At 46.8% G+C, this 17917-nt stretch overlaps 1 protein-coding gene and 1 long non-coding RNA gene across 5 annotated transcripts in view; both read right to left on the reverse strand.

The window, feature by feature from the left end:
• The window catches only part of LOC122379989 (stromal membrane-associated protein 1-like), a 78276-nt gene extending 75069 nt beyond the window's left edge, over nucleotides 1-3207 (reverse strand). For 2 of the 3 annotated variants that reach the window (XM_043362722.1, XM_043362721.1), the window contains exon 1: nucleotides 2882-3207. The gene's annotated coding sequence lies outside the window, so the exon portion shown is untranslated. The remainder of the gene's footprint in view (nucleotides 1-2881) is intronic. The other variant, XM_043362720.1, reaches the window with a different exon arrangement.
• Nucleotides 3208-8498: 5291 nt separating this feature from the next.
• LOC122379992 lies at nucleotides 8499-11424 on the reverse strand. 2 transcript variants are annotated; one of them, XR_006256265.1, is made up of 2 exons: nucleotides 11244-11424; nucleotides 8499-9828 (listed from the first exon to the last, which is right to left on the reverse strand). It is a non-coding gene; the product is annotated as an uncharacterized LOC122379992 (long non-coding RNA). The 2 variants fall into 2 exon arrangements; XR_006256266.1 differs by having other exon boundaries at nucleotides 11133-11424.
• Between the last annotated feature and the right edge of the window lie 6493 nt (nucleotides 11425-17917).

Here is a 17917-nt window from a genome sequence, read left to right on the forward strand (position 1 = left end):
TTTTTTTGGGGGGTATGTCCCCTACAGCGTCGAAACGCCTTTCTGGATCCGCCTATGACATCATCTCGACTGGGATCTTGGCCCCCCCCCCCCACGCCAAAATCGAATCCGCCGCCACTGAGCCCTGTATTGCAATCTCTCCTAAGGCATTGCCTTCGGCACTGTAGGTACCTACCTACCTACTGCTTCGCCCCAAGTATTATCATGACCATAACTAGACAGCGGAACGGGGGGCACCGGGGCACCGTGCCCCCCCCCCCCCTTGAATTCTGCAAGGGGGCACCAATAGCAAGGTGCCCCCCCCTTAACCCTCGCCCGCACATGGGGGGGGTTGCCATCCCCCCCCAGGTAGTCTTTCTGCTCTGCACTCAACATTTTTAGAGCTAGAAGGCTGATTTTTCGTATAGCTGCTCCTCTATCCTTTCTTGAAGTCCACTGAAAATTTCAAGTTTCTGTGATTTTTGGTTTCGGAGATATGACCTTGTTTTTCAGGTCATGTCATGACCCAAATGGCCAATTCTCAACATCTTGCGCTTGCCATGGGCCTTGTGAGCTTTTGACACCCTGATTTCGGCCTTTTTTGCCAGTCTTACCTCCCACCTATCATGGAACATGTTGTTCGACGATGTACAGGGGTCAAGGTCAGGGTCAAGGTCAACCTAGGTCATCTAAGATAATTGCGTTTTAGGCAAGCTGAATTTACTTTTTGTGAAGTTTTTTGACTGCATTTTTGGTAAAAGCTTCTCAGATCATGATTTCATGTAATATGGACCCAAAAACAATCGGTGCACACATCATTATACACACAGACACACACAGACATACAAACACACATAATTGACCTTGACCTAACTTGACCTGAAATGACCTCAGCAGCAAAATTCTGGTCGGGTAGTGTGACAAAGAGGTTCTAGCTGGCTTGGCACCAGAAAACAGCATCGTCATCGGTATTTTATAAGCAGCGCACTTGATATCCAACGGTGACCCAAAACAGCAACATTTTTTAGTTTGACCTGACCTGGAAGGTCAATGACTGACCTGAGAAGGTAAAACTGGGTATCATTGGATTCGTCTCTTCCCAAAGAATCTTTTTGGTCTTTACTGCTAAGCTCTATCTCCAACAGGAACGAAATGGCGCGGGGGGTGGCAACCACCCCCCCCCCCCCCATGTGCGTTCTAGGATGGGAAAATGGCATGTGCGGGCGAGGGTTAAATTTGATGTAGTTATTAGTACCAGGGGCGGATTCGGGAAAACTCCAAGGGGAGGGTCATGAATTGAAGTGGTGCCCCTACCTATACCCAAAATTAAAACCTCAACGGATTTCGGCCACTTAATTTTGGTGGTGTTCTATTTTCAGTTTTTTTTTTATTTTCTTTATTTTTGGTTAGTCATGTGATGACTGGTGCCCCTGCTAGGCCGCTGGTGCCCCTGGAAAGACTGTGGTACCTACCTACCCTGCCCCCTGACAAGCCTACGGTGGGCCCTAACATGACTTAGGTGCCCATGGGCCCTGACAGGCCCGTGGTGGCCCTGACAGGCCTGTGGTGTCCTTGCTAGGCCTGTGGTGTCCCTGGGCCTTGACAGGTCTGTGGTGCCCCTGGTGAGCCTGTGGTGCCCCTGTTAGAACGCAGGTGCCCTTGACAGGTTTGTGGTGCCCCTGACAATCCTTAAGTGCCAACGACAGGCTTGTGGTGCCCTTGACAGGCACATGGTGCCCTTGCGAGGCCGGTGGTTCCCCTGCGAAGCCGATAGTGCCCCTGGCAGGCCTCTGGTGCCCCTGGCAGGTCTGTGGTGCCCCTGGAAGACCTGTAGTGCTTTTGCTAGGCCTGTGGTGCCACTGACAGGCCCATGGTGCCCCTGCTAGGCCTGTGGAACCCCTGGCGGGCCTGTGGTGCCCCTGTCGGCTTTCAGGCCTCAGCCTGTGGTGCCCCTGTAGGCTGTCAGGCCTGTGGTGCTCCTGGCAGGCATGTGGTGCCCCAGGCCCTAAGTCATGACCCATGTGACCTTCCCCCTGGGATTCGCCACTGATTAGTACTGCGATGGCTTCTTGGTAATTTGATACATGTAGGATAAATGGAATTTATCAAACGACAATAAGGAAGAGACAAACACATAGGTACTTGAGGATCAGTTTAAAGTTAACCACACATACAGGGGTGAACTGCCATTTTCGTTTAGTAAAAAAAAACATCGTGTCAGGGCTGTGACCAAAAGTAAGTGGCCTAAATCCAATGAGAAAACAGGATTTGGGGGTACCCTAGGTTTGGCTCCTTGAGCTGGTGCCCCCCTTGTCTCAAATCGTTCCGCTGCCTATGATTATGACGTCACTTGCTTTCACTCAACCTTGAAGTTAAAACAGTAGGTGCACGGATGCAAAGTTTTTAGACAAAAAAATGTCCAGACAAAAAAATGTCTGACAAAAAATGAACACACCAAGAAATGCAAAGATGAAAAAATGCAGATGAAAAAATGTGCAAACAAAAATATGTACCTACAGACCAAAAAATAACAAGACAAAAAAGCAGACAATAACTGAAATCTGTATACGAAAAACGGTATTAGTAGAGCAGACATCACGCGAGGGTTTTCCAATTGAGGAGAGATGCCATACCTGGAGGTGCTTCTTTCTAGGAAAACCTTAACAAACCTAACCTAACCTAACCTGACCTAACCTAAACTACAACCTACAAACCTACAAACCTACCCCACAAACCTACAGCGCCTCTCCTCGGTTGGAAAACCTTCGTGTGACATCTGCTCCACTAATGCCCGAAAAACTGTCTGACGAAAAATGTCAAGACAACTTTATCTGGACACGCTTTCACCAGACTGATACATATCATGCATACACAATACATAACTCGAAACATCAAGACTTACCTATGTTTCGGACCAATTTCCAATATCAGTGGGGTTGTTCTAGTGGCTCCTCCAGGCTCCAACCAGTCCAACCTCAACCTCCTCTGAGCTACACTATCCAACCTTTAACCTCCCCTTTCAAGTCGCCCCTCCGGCTCCAAGCGTAGGTACTCTCCCTATTTTGTCGCCTTGGCCTTGGTACTTTCCAAGGCTATATTTGCTACAAGGCGATAATACCTTGATAAGAGGATAAGATAAGATTTACTAATCAATATCAATATCAATATCAAAATAAACTTCGTTTGCGCTGGCTCCAGCTTGGTTTTTAGTTAGCCAAGGCCGCATAAGGGACGACGGTGAAAACAGGGCGCCTGGGGCAATTTGATCAAGGTTCGTGAAATTTACACGTGACGTTTGGCATATTAGAAGGCCCACGGAAAGGGAGAAGTTCCAAATGTCACGTGACTAATATGCCCTCCGGCGCGCGTATTTACAAATTGCAACCGAGCTCCGCCGTAGGGTATTTTATTTCCGCCGTAGTGTATTTCACTTGGGGTATTTTCTACCATACATCTGCCTGAGCGCGTATTTACAAATTGCAACCGAGCTCCGCCGTAGGGTATTTTATTTCCGCCGTAGTGTATTTCACTTGGGGTATTTTCTACCATACATCTGCCTGAGCTTGGCGTAATTGCAATTTGTCGGCGACGTTAAAAAATGATGCACCTTTTTTCGCAGTATAGGTTATCGCATGTGCATATTTTTGCCTTTTTGGTTGCGCTTTTCCCTCGCCCGTATAGAAGGAGGCGTTGAACGGACCACATCGGTTTTTCGTGAGTAACTCGCGTAAAAACTGTCCGATCGCGACGAAACTTTCAACACCCCCGATTTTATCAATTTTACACCTACCCTGAAAATTTCATGACCGTGACCCAAATGACCTTTGACCTGTGACCTATTTCTCGAGACCATGTTTGGCCCGAATCGCGATTCGGCGTATGTCGGCTCGCATTAGCCGCGCGTTTGCAGCCTTTACGTGGTTTCAAGCGTTGAAACATGTGATATGATGCTGGTCCTATGCATGAGGGTGGGTGTCAAGGTCACCTGAAGGTCAGGTCAGCTCAATGACCTTTGATGACCTCGGTTCACTTTTTCGAGTTTCACATGTTTCTAGGCTAGTTTTTGGAGCTGATTTCGAATTTAGCAACCATTTGAACATTACAGGGGGTGTAACGAAATTATTGGGCACCAATTAAAAAGCAAAACATTCTGGTACTTTTCTTTTAACTGAGCATGTAGCCACCTTCATAAAAACACAGTGGCGAATGTTCTGAAGCATTTCAGCCACTGGATTCTCCAGCACACTGGCTTTGATGCGGACCAACGCCGTCTAAAGCTGTGCCTGCGGTTGGGCGGTGCTTGTGGCGGGCGTCTCTTCAGTCACCTGCTGAACAAGAGCCCACAGTTTTTCGATTGAATTGGGATCGCGATTTTTTTCAAGTCATAAGCGTTAGCCCAGAATAATTGAAGGTTCTATCGGCATCACTGCCCGTTCTTTAGGGACTTTTAAGTAGCACGCCGCCCCGCATGAAGACAGCGTGGCTTGAATCAGGCATCAGTGCGCGTTCAGAAACCGAGCCCTCCTATACCGTCTGGTTGAGCGGCTCCAACCATTCATTGGCCAGTATGTTGCTCCCGTAATGCTTGACGTTGATGGCGGTATTATGTGACACTGTCCTATTGGAGCATCGCTAGGCAGCTGAACATGCTCCAGTTCTGGATATTGTCCGGATGTTTGACGGCGGCAAAGGCCAGCAAGTTCGAGCGGCTGGGCGCCCATACATGTCCGATTTGACGGTTCAAAGGATAATACAGCTCGAACGGCTACCCATCCAACCAGACCACCTCACCATTATCTTTCTTCAACCAGTGGACGCGATCTGGCGTGAGGCGAAAGGTGGTGAACTAGTTGTTTTCCCGTCAGTTTCGTTGTCTTTTTCAGTTTGAAGGGCACTAGAACCAAGTTAAAGGACGGGTAGCGGTAAACCATGATATTGGACTCTTATTATCTGACTTGGTAAGAATTCAAGTCAATTTGCGGATTGATTGGTGCCATTTCCTTGCCGCTATCTTGACTCTCCTCACCACTTGACAAAGGGCGGCTTTTGTGGTCGCGACCGGGCTGAGTCTGCTATCGAAGTCCCAGCTTACCACGCCTCAGGCAGATGTGCAATTGGCTGCTGCTGATGTCCACCTGCTGGCAGACCAGCTTCTGGCTCATGACGCCGTGGGTGCCACCATGCAATTTTACCACGAAAGGAGAGATTGTATCCCTTTCTCGCAACTGGCTTGGACGAAAACTACCATGTGGCATGTGAACCCGTCTGTGAATCGACTCCTAGTCAGAGCAACAGTCACATGACAAGGTCAGGTCACTGCTGAGTTAAAAACCGATAGCAGAGGCATTTATTCATCCAGTATTCCCACCTCTAACATCAGAAAGGATTAGGAAACTGCAAACAGATATGGCGAAAAAAATAGATGTCCGGATAATTTCGTTACACTCTGTAGGTACTGAAGTAGTTTTAGTGCCTTCGTAACATGTTACGAAGCTGTCAGAGAAAAAAATAGCGTTATGCCCCTCCAACTTTTGCTTATTTGTAGAACTTCGTTGCTTAGTAAACCACCATGTTGTTCGCATTGAGGAGCTTTGAAATGTATGTATAATTCAAAATGTTCTGTAATTAAAAGAATTGATTCAGTGTTGCACATCTGAACCATAATCTGAGTTGCACCGAGCATTGCAGGTTTGACGGCTTTTTGCCCCACCACCTTCCCTGGAAAAGCTCCATCCTTGCCTATGGGGCAAAACATAAGGGACAAAAACACAAAACAAGACAGATAAAAACAAAACAAAATGAACTCATTACTTAATGGAGTTCAGTCTGGAGCAAAAACATAGGTAATAGGTATCTATGTCAAATTAGAATGAAATATTAAAATCAGCCTGACCAGGCCTTACGGTCTGACCTGGTCCTAACCGTCTTAACTATTACTTCACCTAACTTAGCCCAATTCAACCTAACCTACCACAACACCTGCAGAGGTACCTTCCTGGAAAAATGATGCCCAGGGACATGGAGGTGTCCAACTTATTGGAATATTACCATGATTGCTTGTCAAAATGTGTGTCATCATGCTCTTGTTTGACGAGTGATGTATAATAAATGTGACATTCAAAAATGGTCTCCTGACTGTTGAGTGATCAGAATATTCAAATAATCAGGGTACAATGTTGTGCATCATAGTGCACACTAATAATGTTGTTTTTGTGTAGGCCCTCGGCCTCTGCGCATTATTGTGTACACTGCTATGTGCACCTTAAGGAAAAAAAGTGACTGGTGGTGCATGACAAAGGGTTGAGCAGCTTTGAAGTTCATGCCCTTGGTCTTGCTGGTGCCAAATGCCTATAGCTATAGCAGGATCAGTGAGGGTTGTAGACATGCTACATACACTGTGCATTGAAGATATTGGCACAAAGTTCATCCATAATTACTATGCTTAACACCTAATGTAAGAAGCAACATAAATGCCCAGATGATACAGCTCTCTGGTCAACATCACACAAATTTATTGACATACTTTGCAGGTACATATTTACATTCATAGCAAATAGGTACTTTCGATTTGATTCAAAAACTAGGTGCTAGTAGGAAAGTGCATTTTTGTAGGTACAACAATGACCATATAGTAAATCATTAAAAACCTCGTGGCATTCATCACATACCTTTTTACCCAACAAGTACCTATCTAGGTACCATGCAATGATTCTAAATTTTGTCGGCAATCCACCTATATCTCAACTGACACATCGAAATTGAAATACCCTAACAAGACCTAGAACTGTACATAAGAAGAATGCAATACTACAAGAACTATGAAGTTCTGAAGTTATTCTCACATGCCGGAATCTAGAAACTCTACTTTTTGTTTTATCATCCATTTCCACGTTTGATTGAGCCATCATATGAAACTGTTATTGCTATTCAGTCATAAGCTTTTGTACAAATCTTGAATTTTTACTCATCATCTTGAACCATGCTCCAGTCTTTCCAACAAGGTACTATGGAACATCAAAACAATTTTAATTTGTTACAACAGCTTCAGATCATGATAGGCTTGAAGTTTGTTACACCATTTGCCAGACAAACCTCTACAAAATGTGTATCAATTCCCAAACTAAGCAATTGATTATATCAGTATTTGCAGTTTCCACACAATGTTTCATAATATTATTCGATTTTTATAGCAAGAAACTCAAATAATCCACAAATTGTTATTGAAACACTCCCACTTCAAGAGCTCACAGCAATAACAATACAAGTTCAGAAGCAAACAAACATTGCGCCAGATTTCGTATGAAACGCGCCATCATCCCCAAGTTTCTACCACAGACGGTAGTTCAACCGCAGCCGTAGTGCGAAAACTGGCGAAAACCCCTGCCCACCTTACCCCACGGCGGAGCTCGGTTGCAATTTGTAAATACGCTGCCTGAGCTTGGGGTAATTACAATTTGTCGGCGACGTTCAAAAATGATGCATCTTTTTTCGCAGTATAGGTTATTGCATGTGCATATTTTTGCCTTTTGGTTGAGCAGGGAGACACCGGTTGGTCACGTGACTCGGAAACAAAAATCAGCTGATAGAGTGGCGGAATCGCCGTAATCAAACACGAATAATTCCGGACGATAGAGCGGCAGTATAGGAGTTTTCTTTACAACAGGTAATCATTGCAATGTATTATCATTCTATGACCAAGAAACGTTCATAAATCATATATTTCTTCGATGATTACTGCCGCAACCGACGCGCATATATTGTAGCCAGCGCATAAAGCTGTGCTTTGCGATATTATATGTAATGAAACGGCCAATACTAATAATTTGTAACAAAGCTCGAAAAAAGATGGCATTCTATCTTGCTTCAACCTTCTGCTTACGCTTTTATAATAACGACAGCGACACCATACGGCCTATCCACGCTATGCAACTCCATGGCGTGTCCGGCCGCACTCTGCCGAGTGTGCCGAGATCAGAGGCGGACCATCCGCGGCAAGTCCAGCTGCACTGCCCGGTACCTGGGAGGGCGACGCCTAGCCCCGCTCTGGCCGCTCGCTTCCGCGCACAACTAAGCTACCTGGCTAGGCCTGTGGGAGGGGAGGGAGAAAACCAACAACAGTCTGATGAGCCAATGGAGTCTGTGAGCCGCGCCAATCAGCGCCCTTCCGCGCGCAGACGGGAGCTAGAGCTTTTCATCTCCTTTCCTGTTTTCGCTGGTCCGCCAGTCACCAGCATCGTTCCGTGCTCTCCATCTTGGCCGATTCGGCCGTGTGCGTCAGCAACAACAGTGAGAGAGAGAGAGAGAGAGAGAGAGAGAGAGAGAGAGAGAGAGAGAGAGAGAGAGAGGGGGGGGGAGAGGGAGAGGGAGAGGGAGAGGGAGAGGGAGAGGGAGAGGGAGAGAGAGAGGAGAGAGAGAGAGAGAGAGAGAGAGAGAGAGAGAGAGAGAGAGAGAGAGAGAGAGAGAGAGAGAGAGAGAGAGAGAGAGAGAGAGAGAGTCTCGGATCACGCCAGGCAGCCACATGGGTATCTATTGTTTATTTATTTTCCAGTGATCGCAAGCGTTTTTGTTTGGAACCGGGTGTGATCAGTATTTGACGCATTTCTGTGATCTGTATGATAAAACTGAAAAATAGTGAAATATATTCACTTTAATTCACATATCGCTTTTGATTCATGGTACGGCTGCTTGATTTTGCCACAACAAACATACACAGCCGATCTCGGCATGTTTCTGTTCCAGAACAGCAGCTGCAGTGGACACCAAAAATGCATTCATGTTCTGACAACTTACTCCAAAGATACAAATATTTCACGACGAACTGCTAAGTTCCAGAGAAAGTATTTTCTCGCTCACAGATGCTCAACAAGAAGCGCGCGATTGATTGCAACTAGCACGCTCACGATTTCTAAAATAGCGCTGGCCCAAACCTGCCCCTTACATCCAAATATAATATCTTAATTCCAGCCTCTGTCCTATTTATTATTTATTAGCGCACCGAGAGTGAATGATACCACGGCATAGCCGTCATATTACATAGCACAAATTGCGAGACGACGTCGAGACCCGTATCGGCGTATTCTTTACAGATCCGGGTGTCTCGCTTTCACTCTCAATCAACCCTGCCACACCATCAACCGAGCCACATCGGCTCCGACCATCTTGATCCCCGCACTGAAATCTGATGGCCGGCCCGTCATTTCATGCTATCCGTCGGCGCGCACTACACCCGAGCTCAGCCTAAAGTGCACTGTGCGGCCTTCTTCGGATGACACCTGAGCATGGCGCTTGCCTTGCACCTGGATGCTTAGAGCCTCTTGTTCGTGCACGGCCGTTAGCATTTCAGGAGTCGGATGGTCTCGGCGGTGGCGGCGCTGGTCACCGTGGAGCCGTCGGAAGACACCGTCAGCTCGAGCGCCCTCGACCAGTGACCTGTAAAGCAGCGAGTCGCGGCATGTCAAGACGACCGTCACGTTTCAGTGCCGCGGCGACCATCACATAGCAGTCACGGTGACTATCACAGGTCACGACGGTCGTCAAATACCACTACGAGCCACGGCGACCACGACTCATAGCTCATAACGTTTCCTGACGCACACTCAGCTATAATAACAGTATATAAGCCTGTACACACATTTCTCACTCGAGAAATCGAAACCCGAACCTGAGACCCATCATACGTCACGATGATGATGTGAACTACCGTCTATCACACGATGATGTGATAGACGGTAGTTTCTGGTCAATGTCGATACGCGCGCCGCGTGGCTGACCATCACACTCTGCCACCTCCGGAAGACGTTCTACAGCTGGATCGACCCGCTGTCTCCAGAACCACCGCCAGAAACAAGCCTGATGGAGGATGATATGATCAAAACTAAAAAACCACAAAGCACACAATGAAGACGACAAAAGCGGCGGCAGGCACATAATGACGATTGACGACCTATAACTAAATCAGCTTATTCAACGTCAAAAAAGGCTGCAAATGTCTATATTTTACTAGTCAAACGCCCGTGATAGGCTGATGTGCTTAGCTAGATGTAGCTTGACTTTCCGAGTGTGGCCTAACCCTCGCCCGTATGGGGGGGGGGGGGGGGTCGAACGGACCCCTCCTCGGTTTTTCGCGGATAACTCATAACTCGCATAAAAAAGACGCCGATTGCGACGAAACTTTCAGTACCCTCCAGTTGATCAATTTTACACATGTCCTTGACGTTTTATGAGCCTGACCCAAATGAACTTTGACCTGTGACCTATATTAAGCCCAGCTGCCGAGAGCCATGGCAGCTAGTTGGGGAAGCTTCAGTCCAGATAGCATATGCAAGTAGTAGCCATTCAGCAAGTCTGGTGGGAGGCACTTTCAGCAACTGTTCAGGCGTTAATTGGATGGAGAGTCTGGGGTGTGTGCGCACCAAAAAGCAGCAACTGCACACTCAGAAGTAGAACATTGGCAAAACCTGGGTAAAGCGAATGAGAGAGGGAGTCAGGAATCAGGCGTGCAGGGGTAGACAGCTGAAACAGGCGAGGAGAGCAGTGGAGACCTGGAGACATTATGAGGAAACATTGGTCTGGGCAGACACCCAGGTTGAGGTGAGTGTCAAGACTCAGTCACCCAGACTCAGCACTGACAGCACTGACATCACCATAAATGTTACCAAATGCCGTGAATAGAATAGTAAGACATTTTATAAGATTGGACCCTGGGGGAACCTCCAGGCTTCCCCCATGGGATAGTTGTCTGTCCAACCCTTAGCAGGGTGGATGTTTGGGAGAGGTGGACAAAGCCCGCGGAGGGCATGTATTTCATGATCGCTACACACATTGCAAGACTTTTTTAATGATATAATGACTCAAACTTATCCATGTCACTTGTCAATTACAGGACTTTGTGGGCTTTTGTTTATTAATTCTCAGAGCATCATCTTTTCTGGTGAGTTACTTGCAACACGCATTGCTGCAAGCTCCAAAAGCACAACTCGAAATGGCAAACCAAAGCAGGGTCTCAACCTGAAGCAGGAGATTGAGATGCAGAAGAGAAGGAGAGGATCAGGATCATGGAAACAAGAGAGCAGAGGACCAAAATGAATCTGGGTGAGGGGTTTATATAGACTTGACTTCAGGTAGACTACATACTTCGTAGGATAGGTACCTACCTAATAATTCCGATGGCAAATCAATATAAAAACTATTTTGATTTGTATCTCAACTAACCACAGAAAAGAAACTTGACACAAATCCACCCCACCCGGCACAGATAAACTCACAATAAAAATACATTTCAAAATCCGTTTCCTGTTCCGTGGCCTATCAAGAACAAATCCAACAAGAAAATTCATTCAATTTGAAAATGTTTATAGCCTTGAGCGCCTTGAGTTGAATCCAAAGCCATGCTGAATAGCTTGAAACTTAAAAGTGTTCTCAATCAGTAAAAGAAACGCCGTTACACCAATCAAATACAAAAGCTGGCGTTTGCTAGCGATAGCAGTACAGAAAACTGCGCGCAACTGCGGGTGATAATTATGGTCGGCAGTTTTCAATACTACGTTTCGTAAAGTTCCCGCGTTTATTTTGTTTAAAAAGCTATACCAATAGATACAAAATTCAATTTTGTTTACTATCATGCCTCAAATAGACCCCACATCGGTCTTGTTTTCTATTAATATGCCATTAACTCTCACCGTGTGACCTTAGGCGGCAAGGAAGCCAACGCATACCAGACCAAAATAATGCATCTTTTAATTCTTAAACTGCAATAAATCATACATATTTTGGAAGAAAATTGAATTTTTATTTCAATAAAGGATCTTTGTGAGCCCAACAATGACTAGTTCGCCATCTAGCTATGTTTTCGTCCAGAACTGTTTTGTATTCAAAATTTGAAGTTTTAGAATTAGACGTAAATCTTTTAAAGTTCCCGCGTTTCTTACGTTTTGACATTTTAATATGTTATAATGTAAGCGATTCTGTTAATTTTAGTGAAATATTTAGACCAGGGCCTCCTCTAAGGATTTTTCACTGGGTGGGCAAAATTTTCGCTACTCCCCTGCCCAAGGGCGGATCCAGCCACTGTTTTGGGGTTCAACCAATTTCAAAACCTGTTACCGGGGGGGGGGGGGGGGCGGGGGTGAGGCGAAATAAGCAGTGCCGTTATTGGAAATAAGATGATAGTTTGCAAAGTTAACGTTTGTCGTATGTTTTATGGTTAGCGATGCTCGAGCGATTCGTTCCAGAGTTACATGTACAGCCCCCCGCAAACTGTGTGGTAGTTATTCTTATTCGGTATTCTTGCTATTTTGACAATGTACCAGTTTTTGTGACCTTGTGACCTGACCTCGGGTCACTGGAACCTAAAACTCCAAGGCCAAGTGACAAACAGATGCTCCAAGTCGTATCTTAAATTTGGTAGCGCTATACGTGCTATAGAACTCACGCTATCAACGAAAAACTCTGGCATTCGGTTGCCGCTAAACTATTCCAATTTTCCCCTGACCTTGTACCGGGTTTGTGACCTGGTGACCTGACCTGAAAAGACTAGAGACCTGAAATTTTCAGGACAAGTGCCAAAAGGTTGCCCCAGAGGGTATGCCAAATTTGAGCGCCGCTGTTTTTACGTTATTTGTGAAAAACCTTAGGGGGGTGCATCAGCCCCCCTCACCGGGCGAGGGCTAACTAACATAATGCATTGTAGTAAAGGCTACCCGAACCGGTAATGATTCTTGCTTATTTGTTCAGCTCAGCCGTATTTAGAGATTTAGCTGGCTTTGTCCATGAATAACAATATCGGCAGGGGCGTAACCAAGGGGGAGGGGCCACGGGGGCAATGGCCCCCTCCCTTGAGCGCAAAACGCGCCATGGGGGAGCCGCTCAGGCCCCGGAATATTTTTTTTTTCAAACACTGGATAAAACGTCTTTTACTCGGAAGAAAATTGATATCGAAATTTCATTTCTGTGGCCCTCTGATGACCCAATGGGCCCCTGCACTCATCCGATGACCTCCGGTTTCCTGGGGCCCCTGGTCGCCTAGGGGGCCCCGGTCGCTTGGGGGCTAGTCGCCTGGGGGCCTGGTCGCCTGGCCCCTGCCCCCTGGTCGCCTGAAAGAACGCTTGTCACCTGCAGTGGCATAGTCAAGGAGGGGGCCAAAGGGACCATGCCCCCCCCCCTGGAAGCCAGGAGTCCTTATTCTATAGGGGCCCCTGGCTGACACAGTGGGCCCTTGGCGACGCAAAGGCCCCTGCGGCAAATCCTTTGATGCAGCTGAGTAGTTATACTTTGGTCAAGAGAGCCCCAATTTTAGAGCCTTGGGGCCCTATTGAAACCAGGGGGCCAGTTGGATGGGATGGGTCCAACTAGAGTCCAACGGTGTGTAAACAGAATCAATGCGTTCCGACTGTTGGTCTGACCCTATATCGGTTTGAGGGAGCTCGTATCGGATCCACTGTCGATCTGAGGGGCCCCTATCGGTTTGAGGAAGCCCTCAAATGCCCTGAACGGGTCCTTAGTTTGTCGGAGAAGGCCCTCCGTCGGCATGACTGGGCCTCTGCAAGTGCAAGGAGGGCTTTTGTCGGTCTTAGTGGCCCTTAGGCGGCTTATATGACCCCCAGACGGCTTACGAGGCTCTCATGCGCTGTAGGGGCCTGTGACGGTCTGAAGAACCCTCATCCGACCTACGGGCCCTCAGACCGCCCTCAAAACCGACTGGCGACTCTATGAAGCTATTCGTGGGCCTATCTAACAGGGCCCATGGACTACTTACCCCCTCAGTTCTAATATTTTTTGTTAATAAATATTTTTTTCTATTTATTTGGGCCCCCTCCAAAAAATATTGGATGCAACCAAATGACTTTTTGGATTTTGAGGGGGTTATCTTGGGACCCTGTGCGTTTGGCCCCCTCCTTGAGGAAATCCTGGCTACGCCCCTGAATATCGGGCAACCAGAAAACTTTTTTTGACCTTCAAACAGCATCCAGTTTGCTTAAGACCAGAAAGGTAGTACCGGACGTCCGGCCGGACCAGAATTTTTGCATTTGCTTCTGGGTGGGCAAATCGACGCCACTGGGTGGGCAATTGTGGTGACTGGGTGGGCATTTGCCCACCCAGTGGGTATGTTAGAGGAGGCCCTGATTTAGACCCCACATCGATCTAGTTTTTGAGAATCATTACATATAGTGGAAAAGGGTGACCATGGACAGCAATGGTGGTTATGTATTGAACATCAACTAAACACAGTTTCCAACCTTTAAAAGGCAACAAAAGGCACAGAATCTGATAGATAATTCAATTTTGATATTTTTTGACCATGTTGTAAGCCCCACATCACTGAAGTTACTCGACAATTCATGGTAGAGCATTGGCAGGTCCGGTAGGCTGAACAGCTCAGAACCATGGTAATTTCGAAATTCAACAAAAGGGAGTTGGCCTTTGATATCACTTTTTGTCCTTCAATTTTAAATTTTGATTGTGAAAAATTAATTTTGTTCATGAACAATCCTTGCAACTTAAGATATATAATTTTTGAAATGGCGGAGATAGCCAACAATTTATTTTCGTTAATGCTTCACAGATTCATACATGGCGTGGTCTCTGATCATAAATCAAAAATATATATACAAATAATAAAACTATTTTGATATTTGTTGCTTAGTTCTCTTTTTTAGACTTAAAGGGTCAGCTGAAAATAGTGGTCAAAATACCTTAGTGTTGTAATTTCGAACCGGTTTTACCTAGTACTCTATATACCGTGTGGTTGAGCTTTTCCCTCGCTCGTATAGGGGGAGGCGTTGAACAGATCCCATCGGTTTTTCGTGAGTAACTCGCGTAAAAACCGTCCGATCGCGACGAAATTTTCAATACCCCCGATTTTATCAATTTTACACCTACCCTGAAAATTTCATGACCCTGACCCAAATGACCTTTGACCTGTGACCTAGGTATTTCTCGAGACCATGTTTGGCCCGAATCGCGATTCGGCGTATGTCGGCTCGCATTAGCCGCGCGTTTGCAGTCTTTACGAGGCTTCAAGCGTTGAAACATTTGATAGGATGCTGGTCCCATGCATTAGGGTGGGTGTCAAGGTCACCTGAAGGTCAGGTCAGCTCAATGACCTTTGATGACCTCGGTTCACTTTTTCGAGTTTTACATGTTTCTAGGCTAGTTTTTGGAGCTGATTTTTAGCAACCATTTGAACATTACACTTACAGGGGGTGTAACGAAATTATCCGGACACCTTTCTTCCCGCTGTAATTAAAAAGCAAAACATTCTGGTACTTTTTCTTTTAACTGAGCATGTAGCCACCTTTCATAATAACACAGTGGCGAATGTTCTGGAGCATTTCATCCACTGGATTCTCCAGCACACTGGCTTTGATGCGACGCCCTCTAAACCTGTGCCTGCGGTTGGGCGGTGCTTGTGGCGGGCGTCTCTTCAGTCACCTGCTGAACAAGAGCCCACAGGTTTTCAATTGAATTGGGATCGCGACTTTTCCAAGTCGTAAGCGTTAGCCCAGAATGATTGAAGGTTCTATCGGCATCACTTCCCGTTCTTTTAGGGTCTTTTAAGTAGCGCGCCGCCCCGCATGAAGACAGCGTGGCTTGAATTAGGCACCAGTGCGCGTTCAAAAACCGAGCCCTCCTATACCGTCTGGTTGAGCGCCTCCAACCATTCATTGGCCAGTATGTTGCTCCGGTAATACTTGACGTTGATCGCGGTATTTTGTGACACTATGTCCTATTGGAGCATCGCTAGGCAGCTAAACATGCTCCAGTTCTGGATATTGTCCGGATGTTTGACGGCGGCGAAGGCCAGCAAGTTAGAGCGGCTGGCCGCCCATACATGGCCGATTTGACGGTTCAAAGGATAATACAGCTCGAACGGCTACCCATCCAACCAGACCACCTCACCTTTATCTTTCTTCAACCAGTGGACGCGATCTGGCGTGAGGCGAAAGGTGGTGAACTGGTTATTTTCCCGTCAGTTTCGTTGTCTTTTTCAGTTTGAAGGGCACTAGAACCAAGTTAAAGGGCGGGTAGCGGTAAACCATGATATGGGATCTCTTATTATCTGACTTGGTAAGAATTCGAGTCAATCTGCGGATTGATTGGTGCCGTTTTCTTGCCGCTATCTTGATGACTCTCCTCACCACATGACAAAGGGCGGCTTTTGTGGTCGAGACCGGGCTGAGTCTACCACCGAAGTCCCAGCTTATTACGCCTCAGGCAGATGTGCAATTGGCTGCTGCTGATGTCCAGCTGCTGGCAGACCGGCTTCTGGCTCATGACGCCGTGGATGCCGCCATGCAATTTTACCACGAAAGGAGAGATTGTATCCCTTTCTCGCAACTGCCTTGGACGAAAACTACCATGTGAGCCCGTCTGTGAATCGACTCCTACTCAGAGCAACAGTCACATGACAAGGTCAGGTCACTGCTGAGTTGAAAAACCGATAGCAGAGGCACGTATTCATCCAATATTCCCACTTCTAACATCAAAAAGGATTAGGAAACTGCCAGTGGCGGCGGAAGGTATTCTAGGATAGGGGTGCAAACGATATTGAAGCGCCCCTTCCCGCTGGGCGCCCCTTACCATATACACGGTTGTAGTAACACAAACAGTGAAGAGACGTTTGACAATGTGTTGTACCTGTTAACACGTTCAGAATTTACAGTTTTTATGTAACGAGAAATAGTTAGGTACATTCCATAGCGTAAATGTAACCTTCATAATGTTCGTTTAGAAACAACCTCATCACCATATCATAAGATTCTCCGAATAAGGCATATCGAAAAGAGTTCCACGGTTCCAATACCTTCGTGTGGACTAGTGAATAAGGCGCCGAATCCATAACACTAACTCGGTGACAGAGAATTGTTAAAAAAAAAACACTCATTTAAATTGCGTTTAAGTTGCATCCGTCCTCCCGGCAAGTTGGTTAGAGCTGCGAAATTTCGATCGTTAGAACCCGGTTTCTAATCGCTCCGACGCGACGCAATGATACCCGAGACTATGCCGAGACTAAGCCTCCCCCTATGGATCCCCCCTAAGAGACTTCTAGTTACTGCTAACGTGAAGTGAATAGGCTGAGGTTTATGGTGGGGGTAGCAGGTTTGTGACGCCCCAGTGAAATAAATGCCGCCTTTCAACACCGATAGGAGCCCGAAATGAATGAATACAGGCAATCAACGCTGGTAGGTGTCCCAGCGAAATGAATGCATCTACTACCATCCAGAGGTGCCCCCATTTCAAAGTAATACGACGGCGACGCCTCCACACCGATAGGGGCCCATCCCAGGGGAACGGAATAAATGCCGCCCCCTCATTGCCGGGCGCCCCAGGAGAATGAATGTTACACATCAACACCAATATGCCTCCCAGTGAAATGAATTATGAATGTCGCCTTTCGACGCCGGTAGGCGCCCCAGACACCAGTGGATTTACTGCCGCCTTAAAACACCGATAGGCACCTCAGTGAAGCGAATGCCGGCCTATACCACCGATAAGCGCCCCGGATGAATAAATACCACCCGTCAACGCCGATAGGCGCCTCAGTGAAATTAATGCCGCCCCAATCTCCGATAGGCGCCCCAGGTGATACATGTCGCCCATCAACACCAACGGGCATTGAAATGAATCCCGCCCTTCAACACTGGCAGACGCCCCAGTGGAATGAATGCCGCCCCACAATGCCGATGGCCGTCCCTGCACTGGAAAATCAGTTTCGCCCCTATACAGGCGCCCATAGAAGTTTGCAGAGTGCTATTCCTGGTCATAATCATCTCCTCAGTAAAAAAAAAAAAAAAACGCAAAATACGCCCTAGCACTAGGGGTGTAACCGCCCATACGGACAGTGCAATTTTACAGGCCCCAATCTCGGACCTCCCTTAACATTCATATGTTGTAAACGGCAAACCGCCCCCGATAAATGTTACACAAACTAATTTCCTCT

Source organism: Amphibalanus amphitrite, unplaced genomic scaffold (assembly GCF_019059575.1).
Source record: "Amphibalanus amphitrite isolate SeventyFive unplaced genomic scaffold, NRLGWU_Aamphi_draft 000088F_arrow, whole genome shotgun sequence".
In the NCBI taxonomy this organism is placed as follows: Eukaryota; Metazoa; Arthropoda; class Thecostraca; order Balanomorpha; family Balanidae; genus Amphibalanus; species Amphibalanus amphitrite.